We start from the raw sequence: 21,932 nt of genomic DNA on the forward strand, positions 1-21,932 counted from the left end.
CCTATCACAATGCTGCTTACTCCCTGAAAGACCTCCTGTGCCCATGAGGTCCGGTGCATTTTGGAGTTTTTATCGTGATAATCAATGGTCTGTTCTTGAGACTGGTGTCAACGTTCAGTTCTTGGGCTGTTATACACCTATCAGTTTGTGTTGCTTTATGTGGAAAACACATATATTTGGTTTTAGAGATTACAACTCAACATTGCTGTATAATTTATCTTTCATTTGGAGGAATCAAAAATTTCAATGCATGTGTTTTCTGTATTTTACACCTGAATTGATAGTGACTTATGGAAACTGAGATGAGACTGTGGGGCCATACTTGTTTTGCTTATTATGTCAAGAAAGTATTCATTGGTGTTTAATCATTGCAAAGCATGCTGTTGTTTTGCACAGGTTGACTGTAATAAAAACAGCTTATAATAGGAAAGCAATGACTTAGCAGATAGTTGCACTGCTTTGATTATAAGAAACAATGTCCCTTGGAAAGAAGTTAAAATTATATCTAAACTTACATGTAGGAGTGTGATAGGATATTAAAATGAAAGATAGAGCTGAGACAAAAATGTATTTTGAAGTGAATAGATACTATAAAAATATTTCAATATATTTTCTTTATTGAAACTTCTGAAGCTAGGTTAGGCTGAGTTACGAAATATAAAAGCCACTATTTCAGTTTCCCTTGCTTCTAGGCATAGCCAGATGAACAGGTTCTAGTAAATGGGATGAATCAATAACTGTGTGTTGCTTCTGAAAAGTGTTGTTAATGGGAAATAACTTTTTTCTCCTCATTGCTGGATTTTCAGGTTCTCACCCTGTAGACTTTTCATTTGGTCTGAAGGTCGCCGTGCATTTTGTAGGTGTTATACTGGTGGCTAGTTCCAGATGCAGATGTCATTAGGATTCCAGCCAATGAGGGTTATACTACATGGACGATGGAGTAGAGAGCTGGAAGAAATACAGATCTTTGATAAACCATTGATGTAGATTAGGTACCTTGTGACAGGAGATATATCACATATTACACCCCACTTCATGTTTCTGGGAGATTGCGGCAGTTAGTACATTTCCTTCCAGCTGGGCTGCCTTCGGAAACCGTATCAGTTTCTTTCTGTCACTGTATGCCTCGCCTCTGTTTTATTCTTTTCCTTTCAGAGTTCTTTAGTCCTAATACACACTTAGGGTTTTCTTTATTCCTTCTACATTTTCTGAACTCCCCCTTCCCAGATTCTGTGGTCGAAGTAAATAATCTGGAACTTTTTGAAACACTTTCCAACAATTATTGTTGCCATTTTATATTACCCAGAAGGGTTGATTTATTCATTGGAAACTTATTTAATAAGCTAATTTTAGCTTACTAAATTTTAGTGAATTTATTAGCTGTTATTGGACAACTATACATTAGTTTCTAGATAACATTATAATGCTTAGTCTTTATGTTCATTAAAAATAAAGGTCAGATTATATAGTGTGAACATTTTAGGCCATCAGGCTTGTCAGCAGAGACAGTTAAATACCTCTCAAATTTTTACACAAAGGCGGCTACATCCTCTGCCCATGTGTATGTCCAGAATGGCTATAAAGTAGGTGCCAATTAATAAATTTAATAAATTTACAACAAGAACTATCTTGCAAACACACACACCCACACTCTTTGACCTTCACCTCAGGACAGATACCATATTTCATGTATACACTGTCGACTGTTATTGAGGAAAAAGTCAAAGAGAACAGGTCCTTGTTTGGCAAACTAGATGACAGGATGAATACTCAGTTTACTGTGACAAAGTAGGCAGTTCTAAGATATATAGCTCCTAGCAATGCTTTGGAAAGGAAATTTTCCTTAGATGGCTCTATAGAAACTCTGTGAACAAGCTGTTATATCTTTTACAAATCTGCCAGCTACTTTTTATGAGCTTCAGTTGCTCTTTATGACTATAATAAAAGGAGAGTAGGAGCCATGTGTATATCCAGTGGTCCCCGAAGCAAGCATCCTTATGCAGAAAATGTAATGAGATCGTAGGATGTTCTTTCCCTTAAGCTGCTGGATGCTCTCTTAACTCTTGTTTTGACACCATTTTGTTGTGCCTATAATAATAAAGTACATGTGAAATACGTTTCACAGATTTCAGTACTGTTAATCTAATAATTGGCAACATAGTATGTCCACTATCAACAAAGAACACACAAATCAATAAGGAAATGAAAATTTTAAATAATTCAAACATTCTATTTGATAGACACCTTGTCATTTAGATATATATTTGTTAACAGTGCAATGCAATTATATTTTAAAATAACTTATACCATTAAGCATAAATTTGCTATAATTATTAAAGGACAGATAAAATACCTTTATATAAAAATATCAACTCATTTTATAGCAGTGATAGATTTCTAAATTTATACCTTAAATTCTACATCAATGTAGATATTCTCTCATAATATTAAACTCTCATATTCTTTTTACCAAACTATAGTTTGCCATTTAAAAAGTAGATATAAACAATTTCAAAAAAGTATGTTTCATAGTCACTATATGTCGTAATATATTGTTCACAATAACATGTAAGAACTATGTTGAGTTTTAATTCCAAAAATTGGCATGATTAGTTTAAAACATATTTTAGGTACAATGTGTCTTAAGTGACTAATATTTCTTTGACATCTTGAAAACCCATAGCTACATTGTCTTCTTATAGAATGATGTTTTGGTGTAATGCAAATGAACATGTAAGAATTCAGTGCATCTTACTCAAAGCTATTTCTTTCTCTTCTGAGGTCAGCACAATGGTGTTTATTTCTCTCTACCTATGTCTTCATTTTTCATAAAATAAAATCTAAGCATAACAATTGATATAAAAGTAACTCTGTAGCATCCTGGTCTCCCTTGCTACTGAACTCCTATCAGTTTGAACCGTACATTATACTTCATCATTAAACAAATTTTAAATCCGCATAGAAAAGTTTTGCCTCCTTGTTCACCTTAGCTACAGCTATTTACTTGTCTTTGTCTTTTATCTTTCATAGTTTTAAGATTTAATTTTGACATCACTTTTTTAACTAAAGTTGTTGGTGACTTCGTTTCGAGTGCAGTGACCTGAGCACATTATTTTCTCTTGTTGCTCTTACGTCTATACAATTAGTGCTTTTACATTATTGGATACATAAATATTGACCCAATTCATCCAACATCACCCTTGCTAAAAATAAACAGCATTTATTTTGCTTTTCTGCCTTTTCACTATCTGTTGATTTTACATAGAAGCCCTCTTCATTCTCTACATTTTTCTTCATCTTATTCGTCATTTGGATCTTATCTCTTCTATCAACACTTCATCAGTGTCCAAGATTTTTCTAACTCTTCATTCTTCTGTACTACTACATTTATTACCGGTTATGCTTTTCATCTGGCAGTTTGAATGGTCTTCATGTTGTCATTAGTGTTGTTAATTGCTTAAAAAAAAATGTGTCCTGCATCCTCAACTAGGTTGAAAACCCTGAAGAAAGAACTGGCTCTTAACATGAGTTGACAGTTGATCTGGGAATGTTCTTAGGCAGACCCATGAATCTTTTGAAATTATAGATAAGACAATGTCTTTATGTACATTTCTATGTATACTTTTTTTTTTTGCAAAAACATAGCGTCTAAGTCTTTACCAATTTAACAAAGGCATTCACGTGTAAAATCCATTGATCTAAAATAATAAAAATCATAGGTTGCACTTTTTTCTTCCATAAGGCACATAAGTCAAAAGTCCTTAATAATTTCCCAAACTTTAGGCTCTTAGTTGGAATCCCTGGAGTGATATTCCCAGAAGTGTAGAAAAACCAGAGCCAGACAACGACTAACAAACAAATGCAATCAAGCAATAAGTTAGCTCAAATCCATATTGGTCCTGTCTCCTATTGGGTTGTATTGCTTATATTTTTTAAGAATTATTTTACACATGAGATATGTTACAGATAGTAATTTTGTAAGATATGTATGTATACTTTAAGAAATAGTTATGAAGAGAATATCCACGTAAGTACCATGAAGCTCGAGATCTGGATAATCGCCTGCAAAACAGAAGCACCCTGGAAGACCCTCCATACATAAATATTTTCTCCTAGAGATATTCTTCCTAAATCTACATATATTAACACATAAACATTAAGATATACCATGATTGCCAAAAGAAAGATTACTGTTGGGAAAAATACTATTCATGGGCCTCTCATGTTTCTGCATGTTATTCATTCAGAATCATAAACTCCATTTTTTCCTACTATCTTTTCAAAACTGTTGCTGATTATATTAATATAATAAACACCCCATGTAAAATTTATCATCCTATGTAATAAAATAATGTCTCTTTCTCAGGCAAGGGTTAGACAGCCTAATCTTTGCATAGTATAAAGTCTGTGTTCCCCAAGTCAGCATTCTTGAAACTGTGGCAGGCTAACTGGAGAGCTGACATTTAAAATAAAATTTCAGACCCTTTAGAATTATTGACAATTCCACCTTATAAAGATATTAAGTCTCCACAAATTTTTATGTATGTGCAATATAATTCCAATAATATAAAATATTTTTGTTGAATGTGACAAAGGTATTCATATATTATATGCATATAAATGAAAAGAGAGTCTATTAGGCAGAATATTTCTAAAGGAAAACAAGGTGAAATGAGAATCTATAAGATAGTATAACTTTTTATATAGCTAAAGTGATTAAGAAAATGTGGAATTGGTACAAGCATTTGGAAATCAGATGTTGGAACAGAAAAGAGAACCACAAAATAGACCTATAGTTACATGGACCCCTGATATATCAGAGATATGTTGTGGTAGATAAATAAGGAAAGAACAAATATTTTAATAAATTGAGATACCACATTGCCATGTCTATAAACAAATAAAATTGAATTCCTATACAATATCATTTCCAAAAAAGTATACATAGAAATGTACATAATGCTTCTTTGATAAAAATATAAAGATTTTAAGCAGTTGGTGTACCGAAATATCATGAACTTCTCTGGAGTTGAAAAGAGTTTTTAGGACATGCCCAAGATGGCTGAATAGGAACAGCTCCAGCCTCCAGCTCCCAGCATGAGTGACACAGAAGATGGGTGATTTCTGCATTTTCAACTGAAGTGCATACCGACACCTCACACCTCACAGGGTGGGCTACACCCCCGAGACAAAGCTTCCAGAGTGAGAATCAGACAGCAACACTCGCTGTTCAGCAATATTCTATCTTCTGCAGCCTCCACTGCTGATACCCAGGCAAACACAGTCTGGAATGGACCTCAAGCAAACTCCAACAGACCTACAGCTGAGGGTCCTGACTGAAGGAAAACTAACAAACAGAAAGGACACCCACACCAAAACCCCATGAGTACATCACCATCATAGAAGACCAAAGACAGATAGTACCACAAAGATGGGGAAAAATGCAGCTCATCGCCAGCAACGGAACAAAGCTGGACGGAGAATGACTTTGACGATTTGAGAGAAGAAAGCTTCAGTCGATCAAACTTCTCAGAGCTAAAGAAGGAACTACGTAACGAGTGCAAAGAAACTAAAAACCTTGAAAAAAGAATGGATGAATGGATAACTAGAATAATCAATGCAAAGAGGACCTTAAAATAACTGATAGAGATGAAAACCATAACACCAGAAATACATGACAAATGCACAAGCTTTAGTAACCGACTTGATCAACTGGAGGAAAGAGTACCAGTGATTGAAGATCAAATGAATGAAATGAAGCGAGAAGAGAAGTGTGGAGAAAAAAAGAGTAAAAAGAAATGAACAAAGCCTCCAAGAAGTATAGGATTATGGGAAAAGACCAAATCTACATCTGATTGGTGTGCCTGAAAGTAACAGGGAAAATGGAACCAAGTTGGAAAACACTCTGCAGGATATCATCCAGGAGAATTTCCCCAACCTAGTAAGGCAGGCCAACTTTCAAATTCAGGAAATACAGAGAATGCCACAAAGATACTCCACGAGAAGAGCAACTCCAAGACACATCATTGTCAGATTCACCAAACTTGAAATGAAGGAAAAGATGTCAAGGGCAGCCAGAGAGAAAGGTCAGGTTACACACAAAGGGAAGCCCATCAGACTAACAGAAGATCTCTCCACAGAAACTTTCCAAGCCAGAAGAGAGTGGGGACCGATATTCAACATTCTTAAAGAAAAGAATTTTCAGCCCAGAATTTCATATCCAGTCAAACTAAGTTTCATAAGTGAAGGAGAAATAAAATCCTTTACAGACAAGCAAATGCTTAGAGATTTTGCTACCACCAAAGGCCACCCTACAAGAGAGATCTATGGAGGGGGAAGAGAAACCTGGTATGGAAAGGAACAACGAATTTTTACCAATACATTGCAAAACGAAAATCAAAATATGAGTCCATCGATGCTGGAAAGAAATTGCATCAATGCAGAACAAAATAACCAATATCATACATGGCAGCAGAATCAAATTCACATAATATTAACCTTAAATGTAAAAATGGACTAAGCGGTCAATTAAAGGCCTGAACTGGCAAATTGGATAAAGAGTCAAGACCTATCAATTTGCTGTATTCAGAGAGGGGCCATCTCTGCGCACGCAGAACATACATGGAAGCTCAAAATAAAGGATGGGGAGAGAAGATCTACAAAAGGAAACAAATGAAAGTAAAAAGCAGGGGTTTTAATCCTAGTCTCTGATAAAACAGACTTGAATATCAAAGATCAAAAGAACAAGAAGGCCATTACATAATGTTAAAGGGATCAAGGTCAACAGGAGAGCTAACTATCCCTAAATATATATACTTAATACGAGGAGCACTTAGATTCATAAAGCAAGTCCTCAGAGACTTACAAAGAGACTTAGACTCCCATACAATAATAATGGGAGGCTTTAACACCCCACTGTCAACATTAGACAGATCAACGAGACAGAAAGTTAATAAGGATATCCAGGAATTGAACGCATCTCTACACCAAGCAGATCTAATAGACATCTACAGAACTCTCCACCCCAAATCAACAGAATATACATTCTTCTCAGCACCACATCATACTTATTCAAAAATTGACCACATAATTGGAAGTAAAGCACTCCTCAGCAAATGTACAAGAACAGAAATTGTAACAAACTGTCTCTCAGACCACAGTGCAATCAAACTAGAACTCAGGACTAAGAAACTCAATCAAAACCGCTCAACTACATGGAAACTGAACAACCTGTTCCTGAATGACTACTAGGTACATAACAAAATGAACACAGAAACAAAGATGTTCTTTGAAACCAATGAGAACAAAGACACAACATACCAGAATCTCTGGGACACATTTAAAGCAGTGTGTAGAGGGAAATTTATAGCACTAAATACCCACAAGAGAAAGCAGGAAAGATCTAAAATTGACATCCTAACATCACAACTAAAAGAACTAGAGAAGCAAGAGCAAACACATTCAAAAGCTAGCAGAAGGCAAGAAATAACTAAGATCAGAGCAGAACTGAAGGAGATAGAGACACAAAAAACCCTCCAAAAAAATCAATGAATCCAGGAGCTGGTTTTTTGAAAAGATCAACAAAATTGACAGACCGCTAGCAAGACTAATAAAGAAGAAAAGATGCAATAAATCAAATAGATGCAATAAAAAATGATAAAGGGGATATCACCACCAACCCCTCAGAAACACAAACTACCATCAGAGAATACTATAAATACCTCTATGCAAATAAACTAGAAAACCCAGAAGAAATGGGAGAATTTCCTGGACACTTAGACTCTTCCAAAACTAAACCAGGAAGAAGTTGAATCCCTGAGTACACCAATAGCAGGCTCTGAAACTGAGGCAATAATTAATACCTACCAACCAAAAAAAGTCCAGGACCAGACGGATTCACAGCCTAATTCTACCAGAGGTACAAGGAGGAGTTGGTACCATTCCTTCTGAAACTATTCCAAACAATAGAAAAATAGGGAATCTTCCCTAACTTATTTTATGAGGCCAACATCATCCTGATACCAAAGCCTGACAGAGATACAACACCAAAAAAAAAGACTTTTAGACCAATATCCCTGATGAACATCGATGCAAAAATCCTCAACAAAATACTGGCAAACCGAATCCGCAGCACATCAAAAAGCTTATCCACCATGATCAAGTGGGCTTCATCCCTGGGATGCAAGGCTGGTTCAACATTCGCAAATCAATAAACGTAATCCAGCATATAAACAGAACCAAAGACAAAAACCACATGATTATCTCAATAGATGCAGAAAAGGCCTTTGACAAAATTCAACAGCCCTCATGTTAAAAACTCTCAATAAATTCGTTATTGATGGAACGTATCTCAAAATCATAAGAGCTACTTATGCCAAACCCACAGCCAATATCATACTGAATGGGCAAAAACTAGAAACATTCCCTTTAAAAACTGGCACAAGACAGGGATGTCCTCTCTCACCACTCCAATTCAACATAGTGTTGGAAGTTCTGGCCAGGGCAATCAGGCAAGAGAAAGAAATCAAGGGTATTCAGTTAGGAAAAGAAGAAGTCAAACTGTCCCTGTTTGCAGATGACATGATTGTATATTTAGAAAACCCCATTGTCTCAACCCAAAATCTCCTTAAGCTGATAAGCAACTTCAGCAAAGTCTCAGGCTACAAAATCAATGTGCAAAAATCACAAGCATTATTATACACCAGTAACAGACAAACAGAGAGCCAAATCATGAATGAACTCCATTCACAATAGCTTCAAAGAGAATAAAATACCTAGGAATCCAACTTACAAGGGATGCAAAGAACCACTTCAAGGAGAACTACAAACCACTGCTCAGTGAAATAAAAGAGGACACAAACAAATGGAAGAACATACCATTCTCATGGATAGGGAGAATCAGTATCGTGAAAATGGCCATACTGCCCAAGGTAATTTATAGATTCAATGCCATCCCCATCAAGCTACCAATGAGTTTCTTCACAGAATTGGAAAAAACTGCTTTAACGTTCATATGGAACCAAAAAGGAGCCCGCATTGCCAAGGCAATCCTAAGCAAAAAGAACAAAGCTGGAGGCATCATGCTACCTGACTTCAAACTATACTACAAGGCTACAGTAAACAAAACAGCATGATACTGGTAACCAAAACAGAGATACAGACCAATGGAACAGAACAGAGCCCTCAGAAATAATACCACACATCTACAGTCATCTGATCTTTGACAAACCTGAGAAAAACAAGAAATGGGGAAAGGATTCCCTATTTAATAAATGGTGCTGGGAAAATTGGCTAGCCATAAGTAGAAAGCTGAAACTGGATCCTTTCCTTACTCCTTACGTGAAAATTAATTCAAGATGAAATAGAGACTTAAATGTTGGACCTAAAATCATAAAAACCCTAGAAGAAAACCTAGGCAATACCATTCAGGACATAGGCATGGGCAAAGACTTCATGTCTAAAACACCAAAAGCAATGGCAACAAAAGCCAAAATTGACAAATGGGATCTCATTAAATTAAAGAGCTTCTGCACAGCAAAAGAGACTACCATCAGAGTGAACAGGCAACCTATACAGAATGGGAGAAAATTTTTGCAATCTACTCAATCTGACAAAGTGCTAATATCCAGAACCTACAAAGAATTCAAACACATTTACAAGAAAAAAAGAACAACCCCATCAAAAAGTGGGCAAAGGATATGAACAGACACTTCTCAAAAGAAGACATTCATACAGCCAACAGACACATGAAAAAATGCTCATCATCACTGCCATCAGAGAAATGCAAATCAAAACCACAATGAGATACCATCTCACACCAGTTAGAATGGCAATCATTAAAAAATCAGGAAACAACAGGTGCTGGAGAGGATGTGGAGAAATAGGAACACTTTTACAGCGTTGGTGGGACTGTAAACTAGTTAAACCATTGTGGAAAACAGTGTGGTGATTCCTCAAGGATCTGGATCTAGAACTTGAAGTACCATTTGACCCAGCCATCCCATTACTGGGGATATACCCAAAGGATTATAAGTCATGCTGCTATAAAGACACATGTACACTTATATTTATTGTGGCACTATTCACAATAGTAAAGACTTGGAACCAGCCCAAATGTCCATCAGTGACAGACTGGATTAATAAAATGTGGCACATATACACCATAGAATACTATGCAGCCATAAAAAAGGATGAGTTCGTGTCCTTTGTAGGGACATGGATGCAGCTGGAAACCATTCTCAGCAAACTATCACAAGAACAGAAAACCAAATACCACATGTTCTCACTCGTAGGTGGGAAGTGAACAATGAGATCACTTGGACACAGGAAGGGGAGCATCACACACAGGGTCCTATTGTGGGGAAGGGGTAAGGGGGAGGGATAGCATTAGGAGATATACCTAATGTAAATGATGAGTTAATGGGTGCAGCACACCAACATGGCACATGTATGTATATGTAACAAACCTGCACGTTGTGCACATGTACCCTAGAACTGAAAGTATAATAATTTTTAAAAATGAACTAGAAAAAAAAGTTTTTAAACAAGATGAAAAAAATCATAAGGGAAAATCTTTCTAAATATGAATATATAATTTTAAACAGGATTCCAGACTGGTATAATTAAAAAAATGATTATAGCAAGTGTTATTAGTCATACCATGTAGAAACGAACGTCTCCTAAGGCCAGGCGCAGTGGCTCATGCCTGTAATCCCAGCACTTTGGGAGGCCAAGGCGGGAAGATCACGAGGTCAGGAGATCAAGACCATCCTGGCTAACACAATGAAACCCCGTCTCTACTAAAAATACAAATATATATATATATATATATATATATATATATAGCGGGGGGTGGTGGCGGGCGCCTGTAGTCCCAGCTATTTGGGAGGCTGAGGCAGGAGAATGGTGTGAACCCGGGAGGCGGAGCTTGCAGTGAGCTGAGATCTCGCCACTGCACTCCAGCCTGGGCTACAGGCAAGACTCTGTCTCAAAAAAAAAAAAAAAAAAAAAAAAAGAAAGAAAGAAATGAACGTCTCCTACTTTGCTGTAGAGGGTATACAATGGCACAGTGACTTTGTCAGTTTGGCAACGTTGATGATCCATGTATGGTATAACCCAGCGATTCCAACTCTAGATAATCTTTAGTCTTTGCACATATGTATCAAAGTGTTAGAAATATTTGAGAGATGTGTTTATGAATACTCCAAACTAAAAGTGACTCAATTACTATCAGCAGTAAGATGGAAAATAAACCGGACTATAGTACAGCAATACTTTTTGGCAATAGAACTAAGTGAAATACAGTTACATGCAACATAGATGTATATCACAACATATTTAAGAGAAAGAAGCCAGTGCGGAAAAAAGTGGAATAGACAAGTCATCTATATAAACCAAACTTAGTGACAACTAAATGCTATTTTGTATGTATGGAATAAAATGATCTTGGATAAGCTGTTAAACTTTTCAGTCAATGGAGAAAGCATTTAGCTCATAGTCAAATAGAAATGGCATTAGTGTACATCTTTGTTTCATTCCTGATCTGAGGAAAAATAATATTTCCTGGTTAATATACTTGCTATTGGCTTTTGCAGGTAACTATTTTCAGGTTGTGGAAGTTTCATTCTTATTTCTGATTTGCTAAGAGCATTTTCCTTATTCATATATATTGCAGCTAGTTAAAAGCTTTTTCTGCATTTATTGTGACAGACTTTTTTTCCTATTCAACATCTCAGATAAATTACAATATTTGATTTTCTAGTGTAAAAATGAATTGGATTTAAACCAAGTAAGAGATGATGTATGTTTTGATCAGTTTGCTAATATTTTGCTTAATATTTCCACTCTGTTCTTGAATTAGTTACCTATAATTATGATTTTTCCCTTTAAAAATAATTTAAAAATCATAATTTAAAATCATAATTTTACCATCTCAGTTATTGGTAAAGAGGTTATGTTAGCCTCAGAAAATGAATTGTGACATATTTTCTGTTTTGTTTATACTCTGCCAACGGTTTGTAAGATAGGCGTGTTGCTTTTCCTTTAGCATTATTAGAGTTTGCAGGATAAATTATATAGACCTGCAATTTCTTTAGTGGCAAATATTTTTTATATTGCTGTCATTGTATTAATATAATTGTTTTATAGTTAATTATTTGCATCATGAATCATTAAATAGGCAACATTTAAATTTTTATATTACAAGATTAAGGAGTTGAATTATTTTATAATTGAATATATGAGTTGTAAGGTTTATGTGTTTTCTATTTCATCTATTCTTTGTTATTTAAAGCTAAGTTTTTATTTCATGACAAAAATCATTCATAACAAGATAGGTTTTATTTTTGGCAGAATCTGGTGCTAACGTCTGTTTGTCATTGTGATTTTGTTGTATATGTCTTCTATCAACTAACCCTGATCAGCCTTCCTACAAATGTATCATTTTTGTCACTTGAAAATAACAATATTTTAAAAGATTTGTTTATTTATGCTTAGTTTTAGTTTCATTATGCTCTACATTATTATATTTTTCCTATTTTTAATTTACTTTGAACTCTTTCTCGTATTTTGAGTTGGATTATTTTTAATATATGGATTTTCAGTCTTTTATAATACACATATGAGATGCCACAGGTCTGTTATGTATGGATTTAGTTACATTCCAATGTTTAGCTTTCATTTTAAAATATTTTCTAATTTCCATTATGATTTCCTCTTTGACCTGTTTTCTATTTAGAAGAATATTGAATATCACAACCCTTTAAGGCCTTGTCTAGACATCAGCATAATTATTTTTGGTGTCCTACAATTACTACATACACTTTCAATCCTTGGAAGACTGTTGAAGTTGCATTATGAACCATTAAGTAATCAATATTTGTTAGATTGGTGTATTATTGGTATAAGATGTAGTGATATTGGTCTTGTGTTTTATTGGATCTGTTAAAAATGTTCCATTATAATTATGAATTTGTATCTCTAGTACTATCATTTTGATGTTTATGTATTGAAGTAGTATTAATAGGTTATTAATATAAATATTAATCCTATAACTTCTATTCAAAATATAATTATGAATGCATTAATTATGGTTTATAATAATATTTAATATGATTAATAGGATGACTTGGAATTATTCTATATTTTAGGGCTATAATGTTACCCTCTTTAATTCATATTGTTTAAAGTCTCGCTTGTGTATTAATAATATAACTTATCAGTTCTGATATATCTGGAGACAGAAGGGCTCACATAAGGCATTCATATCTGTTTGTATTTTTTAGCTTGAAACACAATCAGGGTGGAAAACGGGTAGGCATTTTTCAATAACATTAAAAAGTGATTTAAAAACCCAAAACTTCCAGGAGTAAAATATTATGGTTATGACATACAATACATAGTCTAAGGAGTAAGAAGAAAAGAGAAGATGTGAAATGAGTTTTTTCAAAAAATTATGGCTTCAAATGTGCTTTTGTGTACTGGAGAAACTAGAAAGCAATGTGCAGGTCCAGGAGATGACATCTGCCCAAAAAAGACTTAAGTTTTCATCACTGGCTGATCTATAAGTTCAGGGTAAGCAGGAAGTCAAAGCTGAGGCAGAATTACAAATAGCCCCGTTAAGTGTAAAAGGAGTGCCCTGGCCCTGGGTCAATCCTCAAAGATTGGGAAGACTGTTATTTGTCGTATACTATTTTGTTTAAGCTCCTGACGTTCAACAAAATATCTGTCAAAACACTAGCTGAACGAATGTAGCCTTCAATAATCAAGATAATCAAACCTTGAGAAAGATAATCTGATATATAATGCTATCAAATTGTAATAGTCCAAAGTTCAAACAAGCTACAATGCATATAAAATATAGTGTAAGCAAAGAATTTATGACTAAGCCCTGAAAAACACAAGCAATAAAACCAAAAATAAACAAATTACATCTAATTAAAAAGCCTCGGAACAGTAAAAGAAATAATCAACAATGTTAACTGACAACCTGCAGATTAAAAAATATTTGCAAACACTGCAACTGACAGGAGATTGATATTGAAAATTTATAAGGAACTCAAACAACAACAACAAACAAACCAAATAAGCCTATCACAAAGTGGGCAAAGGACATGAATAGTTCTTTCCTTTTTCAAAAGACGACATACAAATGGACAATAAGAGTATTAACAATGCTTAACACCACTCATCATAAGAGAAGTGCAAATTAAAGCCACAATGAGGTACCGGCTCACGCTAGTCAGAATGTCTGTTACTACCGAACAGAAAAATTTTGTTGGCAAGGTACACAGTGAAAAAGAATGCTTATACACCAGGTGGGGTGTAAATTAGTACAACTTCTTTGAAAAACAGTATGGAGATTTCTCAGAGAAACAAATCCAGCAATCTCACTATGGGGTATCCCCCCCACACACAAAAAATGTATTAAAGAATACCTGCACTCATATGTTTATTGCAGTAATATTTACAGTAACAGACATAGACACCTAAGTATCCTTCAATGGATGAAGAGAATATGGTATATATAATATAGTACACACATAAATACACACACATGAAATGGAATACTATTTAGCCATAAAAAGGAATAAAATGGTATTTTGGAACAACATGGATGGAACTGAAATATCTTAAGTGAAACAACTTAAAAACTAAACTTCAAACACTGTATGGTCTCATTTAAAAGTGGAAGCTAAATAATATGCACAAATGGGCATAAAGTGTGAAATAATAGACACTGGGGACTTAGAAAGGTGAAAGGGTGGGAGAAGAGTAAGGGATGATAAATTACTTAATGGGCAAAATTTACATTATTTGGGTGATGATCGTTTACACTAAAATGCCAGACTTCAACACTGAATAATATAGCCACATAACAAAACTGAAATTTTACCCCTTAAGTATATACAAATAAAAGAAAAAATAGATTGACAAAAACTGTCCACGAGAAATCATAGGCAATAACTTACTAAACAATGACTTTAAATCAACTATTTCAAACACGTTCAAGAACCTGAAGAACTAAATAACATTTTTAAAAAATGGCTTATGAACAAAGTGATATTGTCAGTGAAGAGTTAGAAATGGTAGAAAGGAAACAGACGTTCTAGAACTCAAAAGTAAAATAACTCAACTTTTTAAAAAATCACTAAATAGATTCAACAGTTTTGAGTAAAGAGTCAGCGAAGATGAAGATTGAACAACTGATAATACAATTTTAGTAGCAGAAAGAAAAATGAATTTTTAAAAATGTGATTAGAATTCAAGGGGCATTTGGGACAAAAGGACCAACCTACACTTTATAGAAGTCTCAGAAGAAGAAGAGGAAGAGAAGGGACCAGAAAAAATATCTGAAGCAATCGTGGTCAAAACCTTCTCCAATCTGATATGAACTGCACACCTAAGAAGCTAAAGAATCTCCAACTAGGACAAACCCAAAAAAATCCACACAGAGAAAGATGATAATCAAGTTGCCAAAGAGAGAGAGAAATAGAGAATCTTCAAAGCAGCAAGAAAGAAGCAAATCCTCACATAGAAGGGATCCCCGGTAAAATTTATAGATGATTTCTCATCAAACATGATGGGGACCAGAAGGCAGTGGGATGACATATTTAAAGTTGTAAAAGAAATTTGTAAAAGAAGAAAAAGAGACAATAATTCTATAACTTGCACAATTTTCTAATGTAAAACAATTATATCCATATTATATATCTATATCTTGTTGAAGAATGAAAAATAAATTAATGCATGCACAGATAAGCTAAATATAAGAGGGTTTATTACTGGTAGACCTGCCCTATAAAGAATTTAGACTGAAACAAAAGGGACACTAGACATCAACTTGAGTCTGTATAATTTTTTAAAAATGATAAGGTAATTACATATGTAAATGTAAATGGCAATATTACTAAACTTTGGGGTTGAAACTCCTCTTAATTTCCTATATGAATTTAAAGAAAAAGTACAAAACAATAATTATAAACTTATGTCAATGGGTATGTAATGTATAAAGATGTAGTCAGTGACAATAACGATATAAAGAGGTAGATGAAGATGTATAGAAGCAGAATATTTGTATACTGCTGAAATAATGTTGATATAATTAAAACTAAGTTGTTATAAATGTAAGATCTTAATTGTAATCCCCAAGGTAACTACTACAAAATTAAAACACACATAAAAGAAAGGAGATAATCAAAGTGGTACATTACAAAAATATCAACTAGTTACAAAAATGAAATAATTGAAAAATTGAAAAAAAAATACGACAAACATAAAACAAATGGATAAATGCTAAGTAACTCCTTTTTGATAAGTAATTAATAAAATGCATTAAATCTTCAATTAAAAGGCAAAGTTTAGTAGAACAATTTAATGAAATGATCTATCTGTATGTGCCACCTACAAGAAACTTACTTTAGATGCAAAGAAGAGGCTGAAAGTAAAATAGTATAAAAATAGCCCATGAAAACAGTCACCAAAAGAGCACTTGGATGTCTCTTAATGAGATGGACAGAAAACTGATAAGAAAATAGTGGACATGAACGATATAATAAACCAATTAAACGTACCAGATATATACACAAACTATTCCACCCAACACAGAAGACACATTTTTTATTCAACATACAACTGGAAGTTCTAGATAGGGAAAGAGTTACATAGAACATTCTCCAGCATATACCACAACTTAAACCATAAAACAAGCCTTAACAAATTTAAGGAGATTGAAATATTACAATGTGTTTTCCTTCTGAACACAAAAATATGTAACCAGAAATTAGTAACAAAAAAACTGGAAAACTCACAAATATATGAAAATTAAATGACAAACTTTTAAACAAATTGATCAAATAAAGCACAAGGGAAATTAGAAAATATTAGAAAATATCTCCAGAGAAATGAAAGTAAAAACATCACATACGAAGTCATATGTGTCATAGAAAATGCAGTACTTAGATATTTTAACTATAACCAACAAATTTAAAAAAGAAGAAAAATCTTAAATTTATAACCTAACTTTACATCTTAAAGAAAAGCAAGTCAAACCAAAATGGTTGTGTGTGTGTGTGTGTGTGTCTATTACAGTGACATATTATTCAGCTATAAAATGAAGGCATTATGCTAAATGAAATAAGCCAAACACAAAATACAAATACTGTATGATCTCACTTATACTTGGAATCATATATATATATAAAAAAATAAAACTTACAACAGCGGAGAGTAGAATGGTGGTTGGTGGTTGCCAAGGGTGGGAAATGGGGGAAATAAAGAGATTGTGGTCAAAGGGTGCAAACTTTTACTTATGAGTAAGTTCTAGAATCTAAATTATAGCATGGTGACTATAGTAAAAAATAGTGTACTACTTACTTTACATTTGCTAAGGGAGTAGATCTTAAGTGTCCTCTCCAGTGCACACATGTGAATAGTAAAATAAATTCAGTAGATTGATATTTTAATTAATTTTGTTGTAATAATTTTGCAATGTATATATATATATGCAATCTACATGTTGTGCTTCTTGAATTTTTAACATTTTTTATCTCAATAAAGCTAAAAATACAGAAATAAAAATATATAATATTGTATGAGTAAAATTGTATGCAATAGTGAAAGGCTAACTGCTTGTCCCCTAAGATTGGGAACACATCCATTATTAAACATTATACTAGAGGCTGGGTGTGGTGGCTCAAGATTAATCCCAGCATTTTTGGGATGCTGAGGTGGGTAGTTCACTTGAGGTCAGGAGTTCGAGACCAGCCTGCCCAACATGGTAAAAACCCTGTCTCTACCAAAAATACACAAATGAGCTGTGCATGCTGGCAGGTGCCCGTAATCCCGGCTGCTCAGGAGGCTGAGGCAGGAGAATTGCTTGAACCCAGGAGGCAGAGGTTGCAGTGAGCTGAGATCATGCCACTGCACTCCACCCTGGGGGACAAGAGCAAAACTCTGTCTCAAAACAAACAAACTATATATATATATATGCTGGAGGTTCTAGTCAGACTATCACAAGGCAAGAAAATTCAATACATTCACAAAGATTAGAAAGAAAAAAATGCAGAAGAAAAAAGAATTAGTATGAAATATGGAAAATGACAATCAAACAGATCATTGGTGTTCACGAAGTAGGAACGAAACAAATAGGACAAAAATATTCATGCAATTACTTTTAAAGATTAAGTTGTTTAATTACTAAATTTGTTAATCACAGGGCATATCATATTCACAGTACAAGTTTTAAAAAGTATTAAAACCTTTGGATAATAAAAACATCAGTAAGAGAATGAAATAACTTATTTAAAAGATGAGACAGTGTACTGTGAAGTATGTATCTTGTAAGAGATTTATATCAAGACTTAAAAACCTACAACTCCACAACAAAAAGACAAAACAACCCAATTAAAAGCAGGCAAAGGATTTGAATAGACATTTTGCTACAGATATGCAAATGGCCAATGAGTACAACATGAAAGTTGTTCAAAAACCATTAGTTATTAGGCCATTGCAAATCAAAACCACAATGACGTCATGTTATACCTACTAGTATCACTATAGTTAGAAAATGGAGAACAAGAGTTGACGAGTAACTGGGAAATTTGGAGAATCATACTTTGTTGGTCCGCATGTAAAATGATGCAGCTGCTGTGAAAAAGTTTGGTGATACCTTAAAATGTTGACTGCAAAACATGAACTCAAGATATAAATGCACACTAGTGTTTATAGCAGCATTATTCACAATAACCAAAAGGAGGAAATAACCCACATGTGTCTATCAGCAGACGAATGGATAAACAAAATGTGGTGTGTATGCATACTGTGGAATATAATTGAGCCATAAAAAAGAATGAAGTTCTGATACATGTCACATGGATAAAGCTTTTAAACATTATGCAAAGTGAAATTAGCCAGACACAAAAGGGTCAATGTTGTATGATTCCTCTTAAATATTTAGAACAGGGAGATTCATAGAGACAAGATTTAGTTTAGAGTTTACTGGGGGATGGATTAGGAATAAAAAATGGGGAGTTGTTACTAAATGACAGAGTTTCTGTTTGGAGTGCTGAAAATTTTTGAAAACTGGTGATTGTTGCACAAAACTGTAAATACAATTATGCCACTGAATTTTATACTTAAGAGGTTAAAATGGCAAATTTTATACTATATATTTTACCATAATAAAACTATTTAAAACGTGAATTTTAAATTAATTTTTATAACTATGTTTATTTGTGAAATTTTTTTACAATCTGCTTTTTTTTGTATGTTCTACATTTTTTCCATGTACTAAGTATTGTGGGAAATTCCATCCTCATACTCATGCTGCTTTTCTACTTGTTAATATTGGATACTTCTTGATAGGCTCTTAAAATTGTGCTGTAACCTGGAAGAAACCTTCCTATTCTCCACAAACCCTGAATAGTCCTGAGAGTTTAAACCTCACCTAATTATTCTCTATTATTTAGAAACTAGAGGGGTGGAGGATTGAGAGAGGAACAATATAAAATTTGAAACCAGGCTGAAAAACCCTGACATGAATTGTGAGAGCAAAGAAACCACAGCTGGTTTTGCAGGTGCAGTCCAGGTGGGCCTTGGCAGCTGATGTTGAATTGCATGAATTGTAGCTCTTATATTTTTTGGGCTACAGCTGATACTGTAGGTTCAACTGAAATAGTAAATTAGTAGGAGGCATCATTAAGTTCCAATTAAGATTCACTCCAAAACAGGTAGCTCTTCCATCTGAATGTTTTTTCAAATACAGCTCATGCCCACATGCTTTTAAGATGTGCACTAATACATATCAGTTGTGCACAATTCGTGGAGCCATTAGTAATAAGATTTATAGGAATGCTATAATTCCAAACTCTGAAAATAAAAGAACTGCACATAATTTATATACTCTGTCAACATAATTTCCTACTTTTTAAATGTCAGCTGCAGAGTGACTTCATTTCAAAAAGCATTTTCTGAGAAGGAAAAGCATAAAGAGTAACTTTAAAGTCAAAATCCTGACAAAGAATATCTTAGCCAGGTGATTACAATTAACATCAACAGTGATTAGCCCTTTCGATAGTATGTAGCACTGATATGATGTGAAAAGAATGTCACTTCATCTCTGTGGCCTTCCTCCCCAAAATGCATATCCCTAGTTTTCTCAGAAGAGAAGCATCAAGCAAAGCCCAAGTAAGGGATACACTACCAAATACCTGACCACTACCTTCTGTAAACAGTAAGGTGGGCAAAACCAAGGAAAACGTAGCAGTCACAGCCAAGAAGAGCCTGTGGAGGCATGACTACTCAATGCAACACGATATCATGATGAGATTCTGGAAGAGAAAAAGAATGGTAAATACAATCTAAGGAAATTGCAATAAGTTGTGAACTTTATTTAATAACATATTGTATGGGTTCAATAATTGTGACAAGTATACTATAGTAACATAAAATACTACATCGGGAAACTGTCAAATATATAGGAACTCTTTGCACTATCTTCACAATTTTTCTGTAATTAGAAAACTATTGTAAAAGAAAAATGTATTTTTTAAAAAGCACTGTTACATTATAAATGATACAAAACATGTGCAGCAGATGTGGGTTGGAGCCAGAAATTCTGCATTTCTAATAAGCCTATGGTGCTCTTTATGTTGCTGGTGCTGCTTGCCTGGGTCTCATGGAGTAGCAGTCATAGAGTGGCCTCCAGGTCAGGAGAATGGACATCATGTGGAACTTGTTAGAAATACAAGTCATTTCATGTCAGATCTATCGAATTAGAAAGTCTAGGGTTGGGGCCCAGCAGTATGTTTTACAGCAACCCCTCCAGAGGTGCTCATGCATATGAATACATAAGGAAAACTGATCTAAAATCCAGCACTAGCATGTTATTCCCTCCCCCTTTTTTGTTGGAATGGGAGTGGAAGATTTGTGGGAGTGGAAGATAAGTTGGAGGTAAGGGTGTATATTTGAAGAGTTAATTCACTAAATAAATTGTTACACAAAATTTAGCTCTTTATCTTATTTGAGACTTAATTTCATGCTAAAGAAATGGATTTATGCAATTAGTCCATGAATGTCTAGTCACTGCTTATGCAAGTTTGCCATGGCTGTTCAATGACAGAAGGTTGGCTGATTTATATCACTACTTAAAAAGAGCATAAATAATAATTTATCAATCATTTGTATCTCCGCAAAGAACTACAAATTGTATTTTACAAATTAAAAATAAATTATTATTGGATTCCTGATCAGCTCAGGAATTGGATTCCTGATTCTAGCTCAGTCATCTAGAGGTTTAAATGTATCTTTTTTATTGAATTTTTTGTTTAGTTACTGGATACACATATAAAGGATGTAACTTTTTGTAAATATATGGTATAATAGCTTTTAATTTCATTTTTGTTTTTCTTGTACAACCTATTCTTTATATACGTATGTATTTTGGCTTAATATTATGTTTGATAATTTATTCATGTTGATATGTCCACAAATATATTGGAATTTCATAAAAATTTCTTGGACAAAAGAGGGCACAGCTTTCCTATTCTTCAGAGGATTGTTCCTTTCTAATATTTGTAATTACAAATGATGATAAAATAGAAACATTGTACAAATCTACTTTTGTACAAAGGTGATGATGTCTGCAGAGCGTATAACCAGGAGTAGAAATGCTGGACCCAAAGTTATGACAATATTTTACTTTCCTAGATATTGCCCAATTTTCTCTTAGTGCATATTTTAATGGATTTCCCACTTACCAGTTTTTGAGGTATCCTATTCTTCCACATATTCACAGCATTTGGTTTCATCCAACTATTTAATTTCCACCAATCCCATGGAATTGAGATTACCACATACATTTCCAAAGCATATTAACTGGATATTACGAGGTTGAGTATATTTTCAAACATTTGCTGACTCTTCAACTTCTGATC

At 34.1% G+C, this 21,932-nt stretch overlaps 1 long non-coding RNA gene across 2 annotated transcripts in view; it reads right to left on the reverse strand.

The window, feature by feature from the left end:
• Window positions 1-597: 597 nt before the first annotated feature.
• The window catches only part of LOC110741720, a 64,249-nt gene continuing 42,914 nt past the window's right edge, over window positions 598-21,932 (reverse strand). Inside the window, exons 4-5 of one of the 2 annotated variants that reach the window (XR_004178526.1) lie at window positions 20,208-20,327; window positions 598-948 (exon numbers count right to left, since the gene is read on the reverse strand). This is a non-coding gene — a long non-coding RNA (uncharacterized LOC110741720). The remainder of the gene's footprint in view (window positions 949-20,207; window positions 20,328-21,932) is intronic. The other variant, XR_004178525.1, reaches the window with a different exon arrangement.

This window comes from Papio anubis, chromosome 15 (genome assembly GCF_008728515.1).
Source record: "Papio anubis isolate 15944 chromosome 15, Panubis1.0, whole genome shotgun sequence".
NCBI lineage: Eukaryota > Metazoa > Chordata > Mammalia > Primates > Cercopithecidae > Papio > Papio anubis.